This window comes from Pyxicephalus adspersus, chromosome 1, assembly GCF_032062135.1.
Source record: "Pyxicephalus adspersus chromosome 1, UCB_Pads_2.0, whole genome shotgun sequence".
NCBI lineage: Eukaryota > Metazoa > Chordata > Amphibia > Anura > Pyxicephalidae > Pyxicephalus > Pyxicephalus adspersus.
Genome location: NC_092858.1, coordinates 132,152,083 through 132,173,905, shown reverse-complemented (window position 1 = coordinate 132,173,905; position 21,823 = coordinate 132,152,083). Strand labels below are relative to the sequence as shown.

The 21,823-nt window shown below is 39.7% G+C and overlaps 1 protein-coding gene and 1 pseudogene across 3 annotated transcripts in view; both read right to left on the bottom strand.

Moving 5' to 3' along the window:
- NLGN4X (neuroligin 4 X-linked) overlaps positions 1 to 21,823 on the bottom strand; it is a 158,806-nt gene that overhangs the window by 28,154 nt on the left and 108,829 nt on the right. The gene's annotated exons all lie outside the window — the stretch shown is intronic.
- On the bottom strand, positions 1,645 to 1,739 carry LOC140321918 (U2 spliceosomal RNA; annotated as a pseudogene).

Genomic DNA, 21,823 nt, shown 5'->3' with positions numbered 1-21,823 from the left:
TCTATGTGTGTTGTAGCATTACTACATTTGTAGATGACTATTGCCTTACAAATAACTTTCGAGCATTGTGCAGCTCAGTTCTCAGAAAAGCACAGTAAGTAAAGTTAGCTTCAACGAAAAGGCAGAGCAGCCCTAAATACTAGAGGCAGTGGACCTGCTACGTACATTCTCTTCTGCTTCTGTACGACCTTATTCTATATGCTACTTTATGGATTCAATTTTCTATACTGCTAAATTCCATACCCTGCTATGTATGTTCCATACTCCACACATCTCCATGCATTGTATATTCCCTATTCCTTACTGTCTTCTTGTATGTGCTCTGTACATTTCATATCCTTGGAAAAAAATATGCATTCTGTTCCAGCTAGATGTCCTTGGATGTTCAAAAATGAAAAATTATTTGCCCACCTTGGAAATGTTCTTATGTTGCACTCTGCTTGCTCGTCGAAGACATTGCAGTTTTAGCCTGTATTTAAAGCAGTTCAAAGGGATCACCCATCACTGTCAGTAGTTTATGTAAACACATCAGCAGCATTTCTGAGCGTATTGCTCCACTTCCCATTTTTAGCAGAAACCTGTTATGCTGTGCTGCTGTGTTTACATAAACTGCTGACCGTGCCAGGTGATCATTTTCCGACACTGAAAATATTGCTGCAGTAACAGCTTTGATAATAGTCAGGGTTTCTTCTGTGAAAAGCAAGAAGGGCGCTAAGCTCGAAGCTTAACAAAGCAGCTGTCACTTTGTAGATGATTACAAGTTGGCTACAGATTTGTATATATGAGCTTTTGGCACTGATATAACACCTATTTTTTATGCAATCCTGAAAAGTGTGTTCCTGAAAACAAAAACCCTAGTGCTCAGCAAGAAAGTCAAGGTGCAAAAACACCACACAAAAAAGTGCACTGGGGGTGCTTTATCTATAGAGGAAGGGCCACATCTTTCCTAACCCCCGGGGCATAATACTCCTGAAAGGGCAAGGTACTAAGCCCACCTGTCCAAAGCCAGATGAACAATACTAAGCTCTCCTAGTTTACCCAGGCAGGTCCTTTTCTCTGTGGGCTTGGTAAAAGCCTACCCCACCAGGTACTAGGGCTGAGCTCTTCCATGAGGAAAGACTCCCACTAATAGGGAGCCCATGACTAAAAGGCCAGTGAGTTGCCCTGACATCAGGGCTGGGCAAATGATGAAACTTGCACCCTCTTTCAAAACACAGTGACAACCATAAAACAATCAGTGGAGGTGACGACACACATAAATACATAAAAATAAATAAGTGCCAGTGCATAACACACTGGGCAAGATAGAAAAAATTGCCCATCAGGCTAGCACAGAATGAAAGCATAGTGCCAAATGACAAAGAGATGGTCATGCCATATTCATAGTGAGTTAAAAACCCACAGTGAATTATGATACCAATGGGTGGCTAAGCTATGGGGATGACTTTCTTTGGGATTCGGTCCCTCCCAGACCTAGTGGCGAGATCGTGGGTTCTCATTACCTGCAGGATAGGTTTCCGTCCAGGCGCTTGTTCTCAGGACAGATCCCACGCCTTTCTCCAGCCCAGATATACCTGAAGAATTGGCAACTCCTTACAGAGCGTCACCATCTGGTCACCCTTCCAAACAGGCATACAGGACCACTGACAATCCCCCCTCATGAGACAGAGTCTTTCCTCTCCTGTCACTGATAAGAACAGATACTACACTTTATCGTAGCCAAAAGGCAAAGAAGCGAGCATGTGAACATTACGATAGTGACTACTTTCCATTAAAGCAAGATGGCAGTGCCTTGGTGTATAGTGAGAGTCTTTATATACCACTTCCCTTCCTATATTGTAGGATATGCTAGGATCATTACAGAATGAAAGGCAGCAAATAAAAAGAGGAACAAACAATTAAAACCTCATAGAAAAAACAACATTGCTAATGCATATCTGAATTGAGTTCTCTGATAGCTATAACTTTAATGAATTCCTCCATTGAGTTATTTCATTGTGGATTTAAGTAATATTATCTTCAACAAGTACAACATACATTTTCTGTATCAGAAAAATCTGAGTATTTATTTTACCATGCTTCAAAGAAATGGCCTGGAAGCAGACTGTTTTGTTCCAGATGTACATGAGCACAAGCATGGGGATAGATACTGTAAAAACAATGATTGTCTTCTTATCTGTAAATCTTTTGACATTTTTTAGCCTGTCCCACACCCTTGATTGCCCTTCTGGAGCCAGACACATTTACAAATATGTTATTTATTCGTATTTATAGTGGATGTGTTTTTACCAGGAGTGCTATGTCCGAGCATGTGCCCTACAAAAGCAAGCACAGCATATATTCATATATTGACTTGAACCACTGACTTTTAAGGACCACTTCACAGTACAATGAGAATTCATTGCTGTTCCTACATTGATTTTCATCACTTAATTAGGTCTTTCTTTAACTCTACTTCTGCTGAACGCTATGCTCTGCATATATTCTCTTCTTACTTTTGACACTAAGCTATTCTTACCCTTGTCAACAATTTAAAGAAAGCCAGAGGTTGTTGCCAGACCATAATTGCCTTGCCCTGTGAGCTCCTAACATGTAGGCTATTTCGTCCTAGTAAGCTGCTCTTTTTCTTGTTGTATTGCTGGCTTGTGTAGTCTCCCCATGGCAGCCTCAGGCAGGGTCAAACTCAAGCTTTATGTTAGTTTAGATGTGAGCCCCATTGTCGATGTACTGATTTTTTGGTTAGGATGCATTTATCTTCCACTAGTAGTGTATGGACCCCTGAAAGAGATTAACCAGATATGTGGACCTAATAAAACTATTTTGGAGGTGTTAAGTTTATCTGTTGGTTTCATGAAAAACTTTGACTCCATGTAGTTTTTATCTTTTTTTAATTTTTTTCTGTGTATGACTAATTGCCCTGTCATGCAAATTCCAGTTTGACTGAGAGAAGTACTGTTTTTCTCGTTGCCAGCCACACTTGTCTGGTTTTAACTGCTGCTAGTTCACTAACCACTCTTCCCGAATCTTCTGCTTAGAATTACTGCCCTTCTTAAGTCCCTGGTATGATTATTCATCTTGCTATAGTCTAGCCTTTTCAGGCTATGGCAACCCTGTCCAAGGTCTATAAACTTCAACAGCACCACTTCATGCATATAAAGCATCCCTTAAATCTAACACATAAAAGAAACAAAGAAGTTCAGTAGTAGGTTACATAGCCTAAATTAGGAACAATTCTTAATCTCATAATATAAGTAAAACATGCCCTATCACCACGTAATTTCAAATTCCTCCTTATGAGTTATTTATTTATTTATTTATTGGAATTATAAATAGGACACCCATAATAAACATTTGTTTGCACAATATATTCTTTCATAAAGCTCTACAATTAATATTGAGGGTACTGAGACTGTCATTCATTACCATTTAGGTATAAAGATATAATATAACACTGTCATCAGCAGTCAATGATTATGATCACAAATGTACTTTCTAATGCAAGAGGAACAGATACTATTTGTAGATTTGTTCTTGTTTACCCAGGTTAACCAAGTAAAATAGCAGGAAATAAAATAGAAAAAGATGTCTTTTTTGCCAATAATGTATTTAGTGATTTAACTAGACAAGTGTAATGAGCCTCAGAAATCCAATTAAAATGTAATCATTAAGTACTTGTCATGCAGTTTGCTACACTTCCACTACACTTCTTTAGGTGTTCATTTATAATTAGTTATTGATTTGTGCTCAAGCTAACCTATACATATATATATATATAACATGTATATATATATATATATATATATAACATATATATATATAACATGTATAGGGGGATATTTAAAATGAACAATTGAATATTTCATTAGACCATAGAAAATAGCACTTTAACATATAGAATATTTGCTTAGATAAATGTCTTTCATTAATACAGAAATGCCTGAAGCTGATGAACGCAGTGAGGACTAGTGGAAGTGGCCTTCAGGACTGGGAGGAGATAGGGAGCAGGCAGTAGAAGGGTTAAGTTTAAGGGTGGTCTTAGGGGAGGTAGTTTGTTGGAGTAAGGAGTGATGTATGAGTGGGAAGGGAAATTATGAGATATAAGGGGGGGGAGGCGGAATAGGTGGACCATTTTGCTGCAGGACAGGAAAGGAAAAGTTTGTGTAATACTCCAACTTACTTGGTAGTAGCACATGGCCAACGTGGATAATTTGCTGGCCCAGCATAGGGCCTTGATGGTTGCTGGAGCAGGTGGATGCTGCTCTGAAGGGGCTTGCTCTTGTCTACAACACTGGGGGACTGGATGCAAGGCAGCCTCAGGGGTCTAGGCCTCGGTGCGTCTGAGCCCTTAAACCCCTGGGGCCTCGGGGCAGAGTTAGGAGCCCCATTAGGGACACTCCAGGGCCTAAAGAACAGTAGGAGCCCGCTGCTGTGGCTGGTACAGCTGGGAGGAATCCACCACCACAGAAAAATACTAGGTGGGAGGGGCCATCAGGAAAGAGGGGCTGGATGTGTGTTAAGAGGAAGTGTGGCCATTGGGCATGTCAAGCTGGAGAGGAGGGTTGGATGGTGTCAACTTCGGGTGCCTGGATCCGGAGGTAGGCTGAAGAGAGGGGCAATCGTGGAAGTGCTCCTGAAGGAGCGGGCCAGCTGGGGGGTGAAACGTCCAGCTGCGTGTCCTGTGGTGGTGGGGGCAGTGAGGGCTGCATGGCGGACCCGGCTTAGGATTCCCTGATGGCTTTGGCCATGCAGGAGTATGACTGGGCGCTGGAAGGCAGTAGCAAGAGAAGTGGTGCTGCCAGCGGCTCCCCAGCCTTTGTGGGTACAGATGGGCCTGGGTTTGCACCCAAAGAAGACCTGTCGGAAGGAGAGCTAGAGGATGGTGAGACCTTGGGAGTGGGAGGCACCGTGGGAGTTAGTGAGGGGGTCTTTGAGCCCCAGCGGTCTGGAGGGGGATAGGGTTAATGTGGGGGGGTAGGAGAGGGTGAGGTGCTGGGAGCTAGGGTCTGGGGGGGAAGGGCAGTGAGAAAGTGCAGGCCTTAGAAAGTGTTGGCAGCGTTGCAAGTGGTTCTGTTGGGTGTCAAGGCACGGGGGCGGAAGACTTGTTGATAGGTGAAAGGAGATACCGGGGGTAAGTAGGAATGGGGGAAGCCTTGGGGGACCCAGGGACTGAAGAGCTTGTCTGGGGGGGCAAAAGGGGGGATGGAGGGAAAAGGGGTTTAAGGGTCCGAGCCAGAGAAGCCAGTGAGCAGCAGGGCCGGGGTCTGGGTGCACCAGCCACACAACTGCAAGGGGGTTTAGGGGATGCAGCAAAATGGGAAGTTTTGTGTATTTCGAAGGTCCATTGGAAGCACATTTGCGGCAGAAGACAAGGGAGCAAATTCGGAAAAATTAGTTTGTTGATATCTTTTCACTGCTGCCGCTGGAGAGGTTTAATTCTGATAGGGTGCCAGGTGAGTGGAGGAAAGAAGAGGTTGCTCGGCAGCAAAGGCTGATTCTGCGAACGTTTGCCAATTGGCTGCAGGTGTTTGCAATATTTGCCAGGGTGCTAGGGGAAAAGGAACCAGGGCATTGCTCTGCCCTGTTCTGCTATTTACTGTCACGTATAACAGGGAGGGGAGGGTAACAGAAAGGTTTATTAACTACTAGGCCTCAAATGACTAGGGAAAAGGGAATGGTCACCCCTTGCAGACACCCTAATCTAGCCCTAACTCCTGACCGTATGAGCATCCCCTGATGGTGGGAATGCTCATACACAGGAACCTAGGCCCTACTAGCCCTGTATAGCCCTGGCAGTAGTGTCTGGCTCGAGACTGCTGGTTCCTTCCCCTATGAAGGACCCAGTGTCTCCCTGAGGCCTAGTTAACAACTAAATAACCACAAAACACCAAAACACCAAAAGTAAAGCAACTTATCCTATTAGCAGATATCAACAGGAACACAGGATGGCTCAACACTCCAGCTATTCACAATCCAGCAGTGAATATCAACCGCACAGCATGAAGTGTGAGGCCAGACTAAATGGAGGAGCAGTAATGACCACCAGCTGCACCTGATGCAAGGGGAGTGGTCATTACAAACAACAACTCAGAAACAAGTAAAAACAAAGAGACTGACAGATAATCACACATGCAGCTTGTCTGACAGATCCTCAAATTTCCGTCATGGAAGGGACTGTGACATTTACTTGCCATTAGTGAGGAGCATCGGTTGTATGGGGGAGTGGCATGGCTAAGGTACGATGAACAGTTTTGACAGCGAAAACCTTTTCGGCCTTCCATACGTTGGGATCATAAAGACATCGGCCTTTGAAGAGGGGTGCAAATTTGGCAGTGCCTGCTGGTTCAAACATGAGTGTGCTAAGTGTGGGGGGCTAAACAGCGTGGTCTGCTGCTTTAGATATGGCTGGGGAAAAGGACCGGATTTCACTGGAAAAAGGGATGACGCTGGTGAGAGCCAACGTAGCCATTCCTAAGTTCCTAAGTAGGTACCTGGCGAGGGTGGCAGCTAGGCTTTTAGAGGACGGTTTCTTTGTGGGTTTATGTTGACCGCTGTTTGCCAATGGGGTGCTCCTTGTCCTGTGCCTTATTTGAAACATTCATTTCGTTTCTGGAATGGGTGGTGCAGGAGGTGTCTATGGTGGCTTCTGTCATTCATTACTTGGATGACTTCCTTTTCATCAGGCTGCCTGGGAAGTCAGTGTGCAGGGTGTTTGTGGCTACGTTTGAGTTCTTGGCGGACAGATTCAATGTTCCGTTGGCAAAGGAGAAATCAGAAGAACCCATGACGGAGTTGTTTTTTTTGCTATGTAATGCAGACTGCTGGCAGATAAGTTGGAGGAGGGGGTGGTAAATGCCTGTGAACGGCTGAAGATAACCCTGCGGGAATTGCAGTCGCTCCTGGGTAAGTTGAATTTCGTGTGTAGGACTTTGCTCATGGTGCGTATTTTTGCAAGGAGGCCGGCGGCTGCTACAAACGGGGGTAATGTTGGTATGGAAGAGATTTTTGGACGAGTACAACTGTAGGTCAGTTTGGATGGAGGGAATAGTAGTGAATACGGAATTGGTATTGTTTACCGATGCAGCGGGCTTGTCAGGGTATGGTGCTAATTAGCAAGGAAGAGGGAGCGTGGAGGCATTGGCCTGGCGACTTTGAAGGAGGCAAATTTGAAGGAGTGGCAAATTTGGCAGCTTTGGAATTGTTCCTTATCGGACTGGTGGTGGAGCTGTGGGGTATGGAGCTGGTGAATAAAAGGATTTTCTTCTGCTGCGACAATCTGGGGGTGGTGCAGGCGGTGAACTCTTTCTCCGCCTCCTCTCCAGCGGTTATTTGGTTATTTAGGCAACTAGTATTACGTTGTTTGAGTTGAACCATTGCTGTTTGTGCTGTACATATCCCAGGAACACAATTGCCGATTCTTTGTCTCGGTTTTAGTGGGATTCGTTCAGGCAGTTCGTTCCAGGAGTGAAGCGTCAGGGTGTCCTGTGCCCTCAGTAGCTTTGGAGGATTCCCTTGAAGTAGTAGCGGGTATGATTCAGCATTCTGTGAGTCAGGCGACTTGGACAGCATATTCAGCGGTGTGGAAGGAATGGTGGCAGTTCTGTGAGGAATGTGAGGAGGAAGTTTTGGTTTATTTCTTGTGTCTGTGTTTCGAGAAGGGGATCTCTGTGGCTGTACTGAATAAAAATTTGGCAGAACTGGCATTTTTATTCAAATTGTTGGGGATTAGGGACATCTGTATGGAATTTTTGGTTAAGCAGGCAGTGAAGTGTTTTAGGAAGGGTAAAAGGGTGGTGGACGGAAGGTCAAATTGTTGGGGATTAGGGACATCTGTATGGAATTTTTGGTTAAGCAGGCAGTGAAGTGTTTTAGGAAGGGTAAAAGGGTGGTGGACGGAAGGTGGACGGTGTCCTTTCACCTGTTAGTGGCAGTGGTAAGAAGGTGGAGGGGGTTTGTCGGTCTAGGTTTGAGGTGTTATTGTTTTGGGTGGCATTTGTTTTAGCCTTTTTTGGAACTTTTAGAATTGGGTAGTTGGTGAGTATGACCGCCCAAAGGCCAGGTGGTGTACAGGTGGGGGATGTGGATTGTTCTAGGGATTAGGTGTGGGTTCGGATAGTGAAGTCCAAGATGGATCAGATGGGTAAAGGGGAGGTAATTGTGTTGGAAGTGGTGGGGGTGGTTTGCCTGGTAGCCGCTGTGGGGGATTTCTGGGAAGTTCGGCCAAGGGGGGGGGGCTCTTTCCTGATACATGAGGATGGTTGGGCTCTGTCTCAGTATCAGTTTTTGGCCAATTTTTTTAAATGTTTGCGGGCAGAAGGGATGGTTGATGAGAGTAATTTTTCGTCTCATTCCTTTAGAATTGGGGCGGCTACCGAGGCGGCGCGTTGGGGTTTGGGGGTGCATTGTTTGCTGGGAGTCTCAAAAGTTTTGTTTGAATGTACGCCCACATTTTTTGGGATGAAGGGGTAAGGAAGTGGCAGAGGGTAGGAGTCTGCTCTGCCGTGGGAGTATATGTGGGGGAGGGTGAGTTTTGTTAGTGCAACTGGTTGGTGGATTTTGGTTGGAAGTTGTTTTCGTTGCTTTATTCTAGGTGCTTCTCCGTGTGTAGTATAGATTGATGGGCACTCGTATGTGTGTCGTGGGACACGGTGAGCAGGTTTAGGACCTGATGATCGGCAACTGGGCACTCTGCATCATGACGTTGTGATTCGGTGGATCGGAGTGGGCACTCTGCATCATGACGTTGTGATTCGGTGGATCGGAGTGCCTGGTATGCAATGGTGCAGGGTGCTTGCAAACATACAGCGTTATGTACATTGGAATAGATGCCTGGATGTGGTGGTGTTGCAAGCTAGGGGGAATGATTTGGGGAAGAGACCACTGCGTGAGTTAATTAGGGATATTAAATAGGATTTTATGTGTTTGGGCACTATATTGCTGGGTGCTGTAGTAGTTTGGTTCGATGTGGTGGCCAGGATGCAATGGTGGGAGGCTAGGTCGGTAACGCGCTTAAATAAAGCAAGCATAAAACTGAAAAAGACAGTGGGAAGTTTTATTGGAAGTGAATTGTGGGTTGTATCTGGAAAAGGATGGGGTTCATTTGTCGGCAGTTGGGATGGATTTGTAGTGTTTGGGACTGCAAGATGGGAGACTATTTTGTGTGTGTGTGGGGGGGGGGGGTAGTGCACAAGGGCAAGAGGCTCCACTTTTGGGAATTTTGTTGGTTTAATGTTTCAGTGGGGGTGAAAGACCTATCTTTGGTGTGGGAGTTTCTGGAATTATGTTGTTATTAGAAAGACAGAATGATTTTGGATTAAAGGGCTGTGATTGCTGCTGGTATCGTTCCTGAGCTGGTTTGTTGTGGCTGGGAGCATATATATCATGGTGGTGCAGACCCAAAAGAAGGGGGTACATCGTGGACCTTCGAGGACCAGTAACCAGAGGAGTTTCATTTTGGTTCAATGAGTTTTTTTTGTTACATATTTTTTAATAATAATTAATTGTTAATTTAAAGTTATTTAGGTTATAATAAAAGGCCTATGGGCCAATTAACCAATGTTATTGTAGTGTTATTTCCAAAGGGGGAGGGAGGGTACTGAATGTGGGTCTCTCCCTTGTCACAGTCATGAAAATGAGAATTGGTCTTCTGTATAATTTTACAGGGATAATTGTGAACAGTTCCCAAATAAAGTACTTTAAAATGTAAGTTCCCTGTTCACACAGATGAGAATCTTTGAGTTGCCATTCTGGAATTACCAAGATGACAAAAAAGATAGAACACACAAAAAAAGAACATTTATTATACTTATAATAATATTATGAAAAAAACTGTAAATATACCTTAAACTAAAATTTAGTCTAATATTTGCCATCTCTGGTTTTTCTCTCCGCCTTTATCAATATGGTATTAAAATGTCATTACATATCTTATTTTAAACTCAGTGACCCAATCAATAATTCTCCACACTTTCCTTTATTACAGCATCCTGCCTCTGTACTTCCCTTAAATCTGACCCCTCACATTTTTAACATTATATAAAAGCGTGGTTATCCATTTTATATAAGGGGAAAAAATTGGGTTTTTAAAACAAATTGTATGACTTTTTTTACATTTTGGGGAGGGCTCTTCCCCTTTCTGCTTTACCATCTGAAAGTGAAACCTGTACCCTCTTGGGATACTTGTGTCGCATATTCCAGGAGGGTGTGGACTGCTTAAAATTGAGCATAGGCTCCCAGGGACTTTCCTATAATGTAAAAAAAGAGATCTTGATCTCATGCATGCGCAGTGAGATTGACAATTTTTTCTTTTACATTTTCAGGAAGACACATCAATCAATCTCTCATCTGTGCAGTGTGAGTTTGCGTGATGAAAAAAACCCCTGATGTAAGAGCCATGCTCACGATCTGTCCAGCGCCAAACAGAAGATAGAAGCTGGGACAGCGCAGGACTTGCTTGGCTTGGCTGTTGGGGGGGCCATGGACTTTTTACTGGTAAATGTAGGTGAAATTTTTTGTGGGGGGGGAATCGAGTTCTCAGCCTTGGTGAATGCAGTGGTATGTCATTTGGAGGGTGTTAAACAACTAATCAAAAACTTGGGTAAAAGCTAGTCTGAAGTGTGAACATTTACATGCAGAAAGCTCTGGGGTAACACCTTCATGATTTAAAGACCTAAATCCAATAAAGGTATGGAAAAAGCCAGTTTGGGGTGGAAAGGAAAACATGATGCTGGATGTTCTCCACCCAGAAAACGAGACAAGCTCTGATTTTTATCCATTCTAATGCACACTGTCAGAAGATTACAAAGTGCGGTGCAATCTGACTAAGCTATTTCAGTACATAAGTGGAACCTGTACAACTATACAAGACAGAAAGGTATAGCTGAATTTCAGCTTTAACAATACCAATTCTGAGTCTTTGTTTTCTTGAAGAAAAAAAATTTGGTCCCGGCAATGCTTGATTATTAATACTGTTCCTATTGTAGTATTGCAAGCTATCCAGAGAATGCTTGGACATTGTTATCAGAAAATATGTGGAAAATAGCATAGACCAGGGGGTGGTAACTCCAGCAATATTAATCCATTCCTCGGTAGAAGTATATTTTTTAAAAGGCAGGTTCCTTTTGTTCACAGTGATTGCTGTAATTTCATGGATCCTCATATTATGGTTGTCTTCCATCAAATTAAAATATTCTGCTTATATTCTGATGCCAACAAACGTACAGCATTGCCAACTGATGACAAGCTTGTGTCTTGTGCCCAGACAGGTTTTTATGCAAAACCAGATAAGAGAAAGAATAGAAAACCTTCTTGTCTCCATCTTGTTTCACGAGATCTGCGCAGCTTAGAAAAATAATGGTACTGAATAAAAATGCCAATATACCATAATAATACTTCTTTTATTCTGTTCTCTAATATACCCTACTTTTACTGATTTAGTAAAAATTATCATACATTTATGGTGTGCCCGCATGTGTTTTCATATGTTTACCCACACTTGCTCATTTGAATCTATCCAGCTGTTTTATACATTGATGTTTACTGCAAATAGTTCAGACCTTTCTTGTGGTGTGTATCGACGATCCAAATATTGCTGCTTTAATGCACTCTGGTGTCACAATATGTTCCACAAATATGCACACTACGGGCTCTATTTATAAAGCATTGGATCTGACATTCAGCTGACATTCTCTGGTAGTGATGATTTCAATGCCAGTGACTAATTTTCCACCAGAGACAATACTGCTTTATTAATCAACATGCAACAACAACAAAAATGAAAAACAAAAAACAAAATAAACCCTGTCAAATGAAAAAGGAAATTAAGTTGTTTTATTAAAGAAGTAGGACATGTTCACTTTGCAACATGTTTATCTATTTTGCTTAGTGAATAAGATAGAACCAGGTTGACTTGAATGATAAATTTATGTCTATAAAAATAAAAAGGAAAAATAAAATTTAAGAAAAAAATGTCCCTTGCGCATGATTACAAAGCGACACTTACAAAGTTAAGTGAAAATAAATATTAAAATAAAAAATCTTGCTTACTTGTGTATGGTATTATTACATGAATTATAAAGCTCCATAAACAGCAGTTTTTATTTTCATTGGATACCCATGAAAAGTGAAAAGCTGGGAGCTTTAACATGCTGACTACATTTTAAAAAATTATATACAATAATTTATATTTACTGCCCCCCAAAAAATAGAAAAAAATCTTACTTTTACTCTAAGATACTCCCATCTGCCAAACACAGATATAACATCATACCAGGTTACATTACTGCATTTTTATCTTTAGGAATTTAGGATTTGTGTACTGTTTTTTCTCTCTTTTACCTATTGATGACACATTAAAATATAGAACATTCATTTTCAGAAGTGCAAATTCTGAAACTACGTTTTCAGTTGATGTTTAGTTATTTCAACTCGTTTTGTATCTTTATTTCATTTATTGGTCAAATTGCCAAATTAAAATATAGGCACATAACCCATGTTTAACGACTGTTTGTAAAATAGGTATACTTTTTAAAAATAGCATAATTGTGCTTATTTCAGCAGCAAACTCTAGCCGAGAGATTGTTGTAGGTTTTGTGCATCAAAGATCCCTCATGAGTCATATGAGTGAATCTAAATTATGCGCTTCAGCATTTTCAGTGTTGAACATTTTTTTTCCACTGATCCAAATCAATTCGTTTGGACATCTAAGAAAAAAAATATTTTGTATTAATGTGTTTCTTTCACATTCGATTTTCGGGAGGATTTTTAATTTACTGTTGAATTACTTTTGCTTGCTTTTATACTATCACATCCTGCAGAAAAATAAACCACTTATATACAGTTTATTGTTGCACAAATGAATCAAGCTTGTTTACATGTAAAGAGATTAAAAGCTGAAAAATTTCTTGCCAAGCAACTGCAAAACCATAAACATCCAGAGCACTTATGTTGGCATTATTTTCTTTTAGATATTTATTTCTCATTGTAATTTTATTTTAGCAGCATTAGTGTGCTAGATTAACTGCAGGTTAACTTATTCCCAAGCCGACATGAAACTGTGGAAGGTTTCCAATTTTAGAAAGTGCTGCATGTCTGTTTTCCTCTAGGGGCCCAATGCACAAATGAAGCATATGTCAAGCAAATATGATAACCTAAACAATTGGTATCAGGAATTAAAAAGCTAAACTCCGGCCAAAACAGTGTTCACTCAAATATTTCTTAATAGCCACAAAGGATGAAAGTCCACTCTATGGTATACCAAACACCTTTACAAACCTAGTTAGCACCTTTTAAGTGCAGTGGTGGACTACACATTTTTAAAAGAATACATTTTTTTTTTCTTTTTGACATTTACTTTGATATTTGTGATATATAATGTATTGTCCCCCCCCCCCTTTTGTCCAAATACTTCAATAATGAACAAATGAACCAAAAATTAGTGGTAGAATCATTTTCAATGTGCTGCCCCTAGTTTATGCATAGATAGGAGGTGTGGGAGGGACCTGGCTTTAGAAAACCACATGGGGCAAACACAAGATCACACACAGTATTTAAGAAGACAGGGCAGCAAGACTGATCTTTTTTGCACAAAAAAAAGTTTCATGCCATATGAATGCACGCATCTGGAAAATATACCGAAATCACAGCAAAATTCAAATTAAATACTAGTATTGAATTTAAACAATATTTACCTATGCTAAAGTTCAGCTTTAAGGAAACCTAAAATGTAGGAAACAATACTCCACATTCAACTCCAAATTCAACTACCTCTACCTTCTAAAAAGTTAAAAGGCAAAAATGTCAACTTCAGGATTAGAGTTTTTATGCTATTATGTAACCGTACCTGCAACAGTGCCTAGCCAACAGACAATAAAGTATAACCATATTCTGAATATTAAATAAGCTTTAAACAAGCCAACTGTATCGCCTTGTTCTGTTATTATATATTATTTTTATGCTCCTCCTAAAGATCACAACAGTAACTCTAGCGTAGGTTTTAGTTAGTTTCCAAGAGCTTAGAAAACACCTGCTATTTTTTTACAGACTGGCAGCGTTCCAAGATTTAATTCTGTTTAAAGCATCTTGATTGGCTGGGCCGAGATGATGTAACTCCCACGCAGAAGTTCATTAAGGGATGAGCAGAAGTTCAACTAATTTTGACAGAAGAGATTGCGATCAGACATCCCTGATCCTTTTATACAATAAAAGTCCTGCCTGATCCTAAATTTGTAAAGTGGAATTTTAGTACTACCAAGATGTCATCACCTCTGAACTTTAAAAGTTAATTTCTCCATAATACCTGTCCTTTCCGTTATTTCTTTTATACTGTTCTGATTATCCAGAAAGTGTAAACACTTTGGTCTGCATATTCTAGGCACATGTTCATAATAGGCAATTGCCGACCTTAAAATAGGGATTAAATAAAGGGAATAATTGTATATTTTTTATTGCATTGTAAAAATGGAAAAATCTGTATTTTTTTATAACACTTTCTTCTATGCAGTTAGCAAAACTACAGATATTTACTTAAACATCATATCAAATGTGACATATACTGCAAGTGTGATTTTTATGTGTCACAGTGGACTGATAAAATTCAAAGTCAAGATTTGCCTTTTTTTGAGAGACATTTTCTCTTTTAATGTTACAACATACACTAGTTAAAAGAAACCAACTGTAAAAATTTAGTGTATGCAGAATAAGTGTCAAGCTTGAACAGTGTGTAGCTACTGTGACATTTATCCAGTCTGTCTAAGCTGAAAATCGTTTCCTTATTATGTAGTCTCACATGAGCATAAAATGCTCGCACATGTCATCTACAGCAGTAGTCCACAACCATTCTGATAGCAGGGCCCGGTAACATAGAATAAAATTCTGCCACGGCCCGGTATATGTACAGCTTACACTACTCTGCTATTCTCAGCAGCTCGGCCTTCTGTCAGCACACTAGCTGAGAATAGCAGAGTAGTGTAAGAGAGCCGGTGTGCTGTCAGGTGGTAGAGCTGCTGGGAATGGCCCTACATAAGGCCTTTTGTAAGCCTTACATACATGGCTCTGCCATTCTCAGCAGCTCCTGTGTAAGCAATGTGAGGAGAGCCGCCCGCTGGTTGCGCTCCTTCTGTCACACTGTCACAAGCTTTAAAACAGTGTAAGCCACCGATGCTCTCGCTGTGACCTAATGGCACCACAGCAATCAAATTGTAGGGGTAAAATGCCACAAGAGTCCCACACTTGCACCTACATTTTCATATACCTACAGCTCCCCATTCATAGTAAACATAAAGGGACATTTATAACTGACAGGGCACCATGGTATGATAGGAGTGATAGTTTTTGGGGGGTAGCCACAAGAGTCCCCCATTTATCTTACATTTCAATTTTCTCCACTGTTAAAGAGAAATTAGGGTTCAAAGAAGGTAAGTGGCCAGCCATTTGTAACAGGCACCCCACCAGCGTCTCAGTTCCTTGTTTGCCGATTTGACTCCAAGGAGCAGTGAGCAGTACTGAGAGTCTCCCATGGGCCAGGGTTCCATGGCATGAGGAAGGGGTAACTGCAACACAACCTTACCGCCAATCTGAATGCAGCCTTAACGTTTTGTGAGCGGGCAAATTTGTATTTTAGGCACCACAGCGCACTGACAATTGGCAGTATCCTAATGCTCATTGCCATGGAACTGGCCCCCGTGGTTTCCTAATATGCAAACTCAATTTGAGGACCCTGATCTTGAAATGTCCCCCATTAAAGTTAACCTATCAACACAATTTTTACTTTATATAGAAGGGTAGATAACCATTAGTTTTTTTGTTTTTTGATTTGTATGCTTTTTTTTAAAAAAAGAAAAAGACAAAGCCCCCTCCTCTTCTGTCATTACCACTGCGGCAGTAAAGACTGAATAGGAGCGCAGAGCCTCTTAGGATACATGCATCACAGGCATGCGCAGGAGGGACTTTTCTGCCTTGAAAAAAATACTTTTCTGCCTCGAAAAAAAAAAAAGATGGCGATCTCACACATGCGCAGTAAGTTCGGCACTTCGACAAATACTGCAGCATACAGCACGAACCTACGCAAGTAAAGGTGTCACTTTTACTTTAGGTGTAATTTTTCTTTAGTTCCACTTTATCGAGAAAAGAACCATGATTCTTTTTAGGATTTTATGTTTGGAACCCCATATCTGGCATCTTGTTAAGTTCAAGAGGCTGAAATTAAGCTTAGTATCAGCTCTTGGGGTCCCCTGTGCACCCTGAAAATTTCAAGTTTTCACAACAAACTCTGTATAGGAGATATGAAGGTTTATACATTGAGGGTAATGACAGCAGCATGTACAAAGCCACAACTTTCATCCTGCTGCTGTTCGAGAGGTAGGAATATTTCACAGTACAAGATGGGCAGGGAGCAGCACAGCTGTGTGCCCAAGTCTATAAAACACACTCACTCTTGGGGAGTTACTGAGACCCCAAGGTCAATGTTTAGGTGGTGGGAGAGGGGTGGCACATATTTTTCCATTAATTGATACAGTATTTATTCTTTGAATTTAAAATGTGTTGGATTTTTTTTTACTTTATGGTGGGCTGGCTTATCTGTAAATCAAAAAGATTATACAGTTTAAATTTACCATTCTACCAGCTAAACCTAAAATCTGACAGGTCATGCTTTGGAGTATTTTACAATTGAGTTAATTTAAAATTTTAAGTATTTACTCTTCTTATTCATGGCAATATTACAACTAATAAAAGAAACCCCAAACACCCTTCTTTTTGTATTTTGTAAATTTTTGTATTGTATTGTCTAGTATCTGTATGTGCTGTGTTTTTTTAAGCATTTTTGGATGTTTATGGGTGCTTTAACACTTTCCAAAAATTGCAGGATATGTTTCCTTTACTGCCCATAAAGAAAACACTCCAGTAATCTGGCCCATTGTAATAAATGGGAAACTCAGCTATGGACACTTAAACTTATAGTTAAGACATGGGGAAACAATTAATGTAGACTTAACCTAAAGGTTGGCATTGAGTTTGTATTATTGAAAACAACATTTCATAGGCAGGAGTTCTCCTTTGAAAGGAATCTTCTAGTGATCACCAAATTTACTAAAAATGTTAATATTTATTTACTTATTTTTAATATAAGTTTTAACAGTGTATGACTTTTTAAGACTGGGCACATGGTGAATTTGAATATATCTAGTAATCACAAACAATATTTTACACATGTGGCAATGGTCAATATTAAATCTAATATATATCAGATGTTCAGATTTGCAGAGGTAAGGTATGTGTATGTAGAGGTTTATGTAGTTGTTACAAAAATTAATAAAAAAAAAAAAAACAGGCTAATTTATAAATCTTTCATGCGTCATTTAAAAAGCACATTCATGTAGCAACCCATTACCATCATGGCCATTTCAGTGGTTTATTTTTGCTTGATAAAAGCAAACTGCATTCTCTATGACAAATTGTCACTTTTAATAGACTGCACAGGGAAGAGAATAACAGAACACAGTTTGTCTGTTCTCATTACAGAGGCTAAAACAGACTAGTGGTATTTAATTTTTATGGTGAAGCTAAGGAATTGCTTAACAAAAAAATAAAAAAAAAACAAAAAAGCTTAATCATAATGTAAAACTCCACTTATTTTTAATAAAATTTCCCCTACATCTGGTAAGTCCTAGATATGCCAAAACTGTAGCATAACTGTAACTGTTTTGTAGATTCATATATTTAACTGTTCCGAAAAAATGCTATTATATGTCCTTTTTATATGTTTTTTATTGTATGTCTTACGATAACGTGAGGAATCTCAGTTCTGTAATATGAAAGGCCACAGTATTCCAGGGCAGAATATGGTAATGGCTCTGGAGCACCTGGCCAATGGTAATAAAAAGGCACTTGTTTTTGAGACTAGGGGAAAGTTGCCCAAGAGTTCTGCCAAAATTTAAGAAGAGAGCCAGGAGGCTATGTTTGTTTTTTCTGCCATGTTGTAATGTCATTAATCCCATTAAAAGTAAAATCCTGAAATTTACTTTGTGGTAGAGTTATTACTGTGAATAAAAGTGGGTAGAGTACAGGAAAAGAGTGAATAACTTGAGAAGGTTACCCATGTGTGAAAGCAACAAGAATATGCAGAGAATATGCAAGAATATGAATATGGAGGGTATAATGGTGGGAAATTTGTACGTGAGAGCAATCTTTGTGGAGCTGTATTTGATTGAGAGAAGTGCATTGCTTATGACAACAGTGTTTGCATTTTAAGAGTGCAGTGTGCATTGCAGCAGCCAGTATGTACATGAGAGGAGTAAGGAGAGTAGGATATCTGATAGCTTGTGCAGGGGAGAAGTGCAGAAGCTATGACAGTGGACAGGCATATGACACTAAAGAGTCTACAATAGTGGCTAGTATGCCAGTAAATGGGCACAAATAGTATGGTTGTGTGCAGTTGGGAGGCATGTTGTGTGGGGGGGGGTGTTGTAGCAGCTGTGGAGGGATGTCAGTCAGTGGGGAGTGAGCAAAGTGGGCAAGATAGGCAAGAAGCTTGTGCCAAGTTGGGTACTTACACTGGCTGCATTGAAAAAAATATGTATATTTATTAGTTTAATAATGAACACATCACTAGGCATCACATATTTTTATATCTGCCTGCACTTTGGATTTAAGAGCTCAGATATATCATAAAACCACGAATCTTCAGGAATACAGATTTCGAAAATCTAAAACAAAAGACAACAAATATTCATTTTATTTCATGGTGATTTAGTAGTGACTGAATGATGTAAACTGTAAGCAAATACACTAAATATGAACTGTAATTTAGCAATGGCTAAATGACAAAATAGTCTGTCTGTAATTGGGCTGCAAAACAAACCTAACAGACTGTAACAGGAGCATCTGACAGAAAAACAAACCATGCTTGCAACTGCATTCATCCTTAAGATCATTGCAAGACAGACCAGGGAAAATACACACACAGAAGATACTGCATATATATTCTAATGGATAGATAGAGAGATAGATAGATAGATAGATAGATAGATAGATAGATAGATAGATAGATAGATAGATAGATGCTCAAATAGTATTTTGTATTGCTTGAATATTTGCACATAGCTATATCCATCCATGTAGGATAATGTGACTCAGAAATCCAGGCAATTATTATGAATTATGTGTATGGTTCTCTGCAAATTTCTCAACATTCCTAAAGTAAAACAGAACTAAACCTTTTATACTAACCCAGCCCCATTCTGTTGCAGAACGCCTCTATCTTTTTTGTCCTTCTCTTCCTGAAAACAATCTTTGGCCATCTTGTTTGAGAACAGAGTTATTGTAAAAGAGACATGGCTTGTCCCTCTCTGCACTGAAAACCTACCTGATTGCCAACTGTTCCTAATAGGTGCATTAGTGGTAAATTCAGAACTACATGTTGGTGAAGTAGCACTCAGTAGGGTAGTATGCATTAGTGTAGTGGAGGAGAGTGGGATTGTGTGCATTGGTGCAGTGACAGCATGTGCAGCTGAACAAGTTATTGCTTCAAGTTAGTGAAATGGCAGTGAGATTGAATTAGTTGGTGTGGTGGTGGAGGACAGGGTTAGGTGCATTTAACCTTCTCTCACTTCATCATTGTCCAATTACATTTAATGAAGATAGCACATGCCCTTATGAAGCTGTCTGGAACAGGAATGGTCACCTAAGACATCATCATCTCAGACCCTGCAAGAGCAAGCACCTTGGCCACCGAAATGCTGGTTCCTAAAGAACAACTGTTTGTAGATTTGACAGCAGGGGACTATTCATTGCGACCCCTAATCATTCTCTATTGGAATGCCATAAGTAGACAATACATGTGGCGTCTCTTCCTAAGCAGCAGTTCACAGGCATGATGAAGTGTTACCAGCACCCACACTTTACCACCAGTTTAATCACATTCTTATTTACAGCTTATGGTTCCACTGTTGAAGCTGGACAGAGCTCTCATAAAATGCAAGGTTTTTGTAGTTGCCAAAAAAGCACCATCTCAGCACTTTTTTTTTTGCAATGGTACATGAAATTTCAGTAGAATAAATTCACAAAACATTATCTTAAGGTAAAATGACTATTGTTATATTTTATACATTAACTGTGGGTACATTATCTAAAAACATAACAAAACAAAAACTAAACATGCTTAATTGTATATAACTATATATTTTCTTCTTTGAAAATGTGAAAGCTGGTGGGGTAAGCATTTATCTCTAGTTTGGGTTTACCTTCCTTGATTTGCCTTAGTCCTTTATGATATAACATTTTACTCTTTATGTAGACACCATGCTGTGTGTTTTTTCTAATTCTAGCCTGCCTCTTCCTAAAATGTTGTTAACAGCTTAGATCAATGAATACATTGGAACTAAGCCCCAGTGCTTTTTTGTTTAATATTTGATGTTACATTGTATGTTTAGCCTATCACACAACCAAAAAGAATGGTTTATCATTTATACAGTGCTGTGTGTTTACATCCCTGTGGGAGTATTAAATTGCAGGCCCAGCAAGTATTCCATTTCAAGCACAGCAAGCTATCCAAATCCAAATTGGCCCTCATAAGGCTTTTCTTCTTTTCTTCTTTTATAAATGTGATATGAGCCTACTCATTAAAGTGTCTTCTAATCAATGCTCTGTGTCATGCGCAGTCTTATTACAGAAACAATCTCACTGTGATAAATTACCTAACAATGAGTGTTTCCTTTGCTTTAGATGAAAGTCATTAGTTTCGATTAAGGAACACAATAGAAAGAATGGAAACCGATTATTTCTCCCAGTCTCTAACCTTTACCTGTAGATCCCTACTAGAGAATCCCGAACATCCATCAATTGACAATGCATTTCTCATAATATGTCTTGGTTGTCAAAAATGACACCTAACATTAATATTATAGTTATATCAATATTATTATTATGATCATTTTAAAAATGGATTCATTTTACCTTTAACAATTTATGTACAAAGTGCATATTAATAATTTAAGATGTCATAGCATGACTAAAACAATATTAATTATTACTTGTGAACAGATATTTATAAGCACATCGTTATTCTTTGTGTCATTATTATCCATATGATCCTATATTTAAAATAATGAGTGAATTCACCACAAGACCTATAATAAAAATAATACATAGGAGAGAGACTTTCTATAAATTCTGTAAAGGTTCTCATTTATCCAGATCATGATATTGCTAGCTGTAATTAGTAACTTTTAACTGGACTTGTTCTTGTAATGAAGATGTTTCATAACTTGTCAAAAAGCCACTGTGGAACTGAAAACTTTACTCGGACAAGCTACAAATGTCTTCAACATTACAAAAAAAAAGCCCAGTTGAATGTGACTTACTAGCGACTTTATATGAATACAGTCATGCACTTTGCATCATGGTTTTCATTATTGTCGACATGTTCCTAATTAAAACCACTATGAATACAATTTTCTTTTGCAAAGTAGCTTTCATTTGAATGTCCCTACTGCAGTTTTACAGACACAAGATTACTTTAAAACCAGTAATGGTGGTAGCTAGATTGTAAGCTCTTGTGAGCAGGGTCCTCCCCTCCTACTGTTTCAATGTCAGTCATTTACAACCTCTTTTTAATGTAGAGTGCTACGTAAAATTTTGGCACTATATAAATACTGTTTAATAATATTAATAGCTAAATAATGATCACAGGCATAAAATAGAACAGCTGCTCCTGGTTGATCAACCTAGACTGGTGCCCAGCCTCAACAGCATCCAAATAAATAAAAGGGAAAATTCCATGCTATGTGAACTTGCAACTTCTTTCTATATCAAGCACAGGACACACAATACT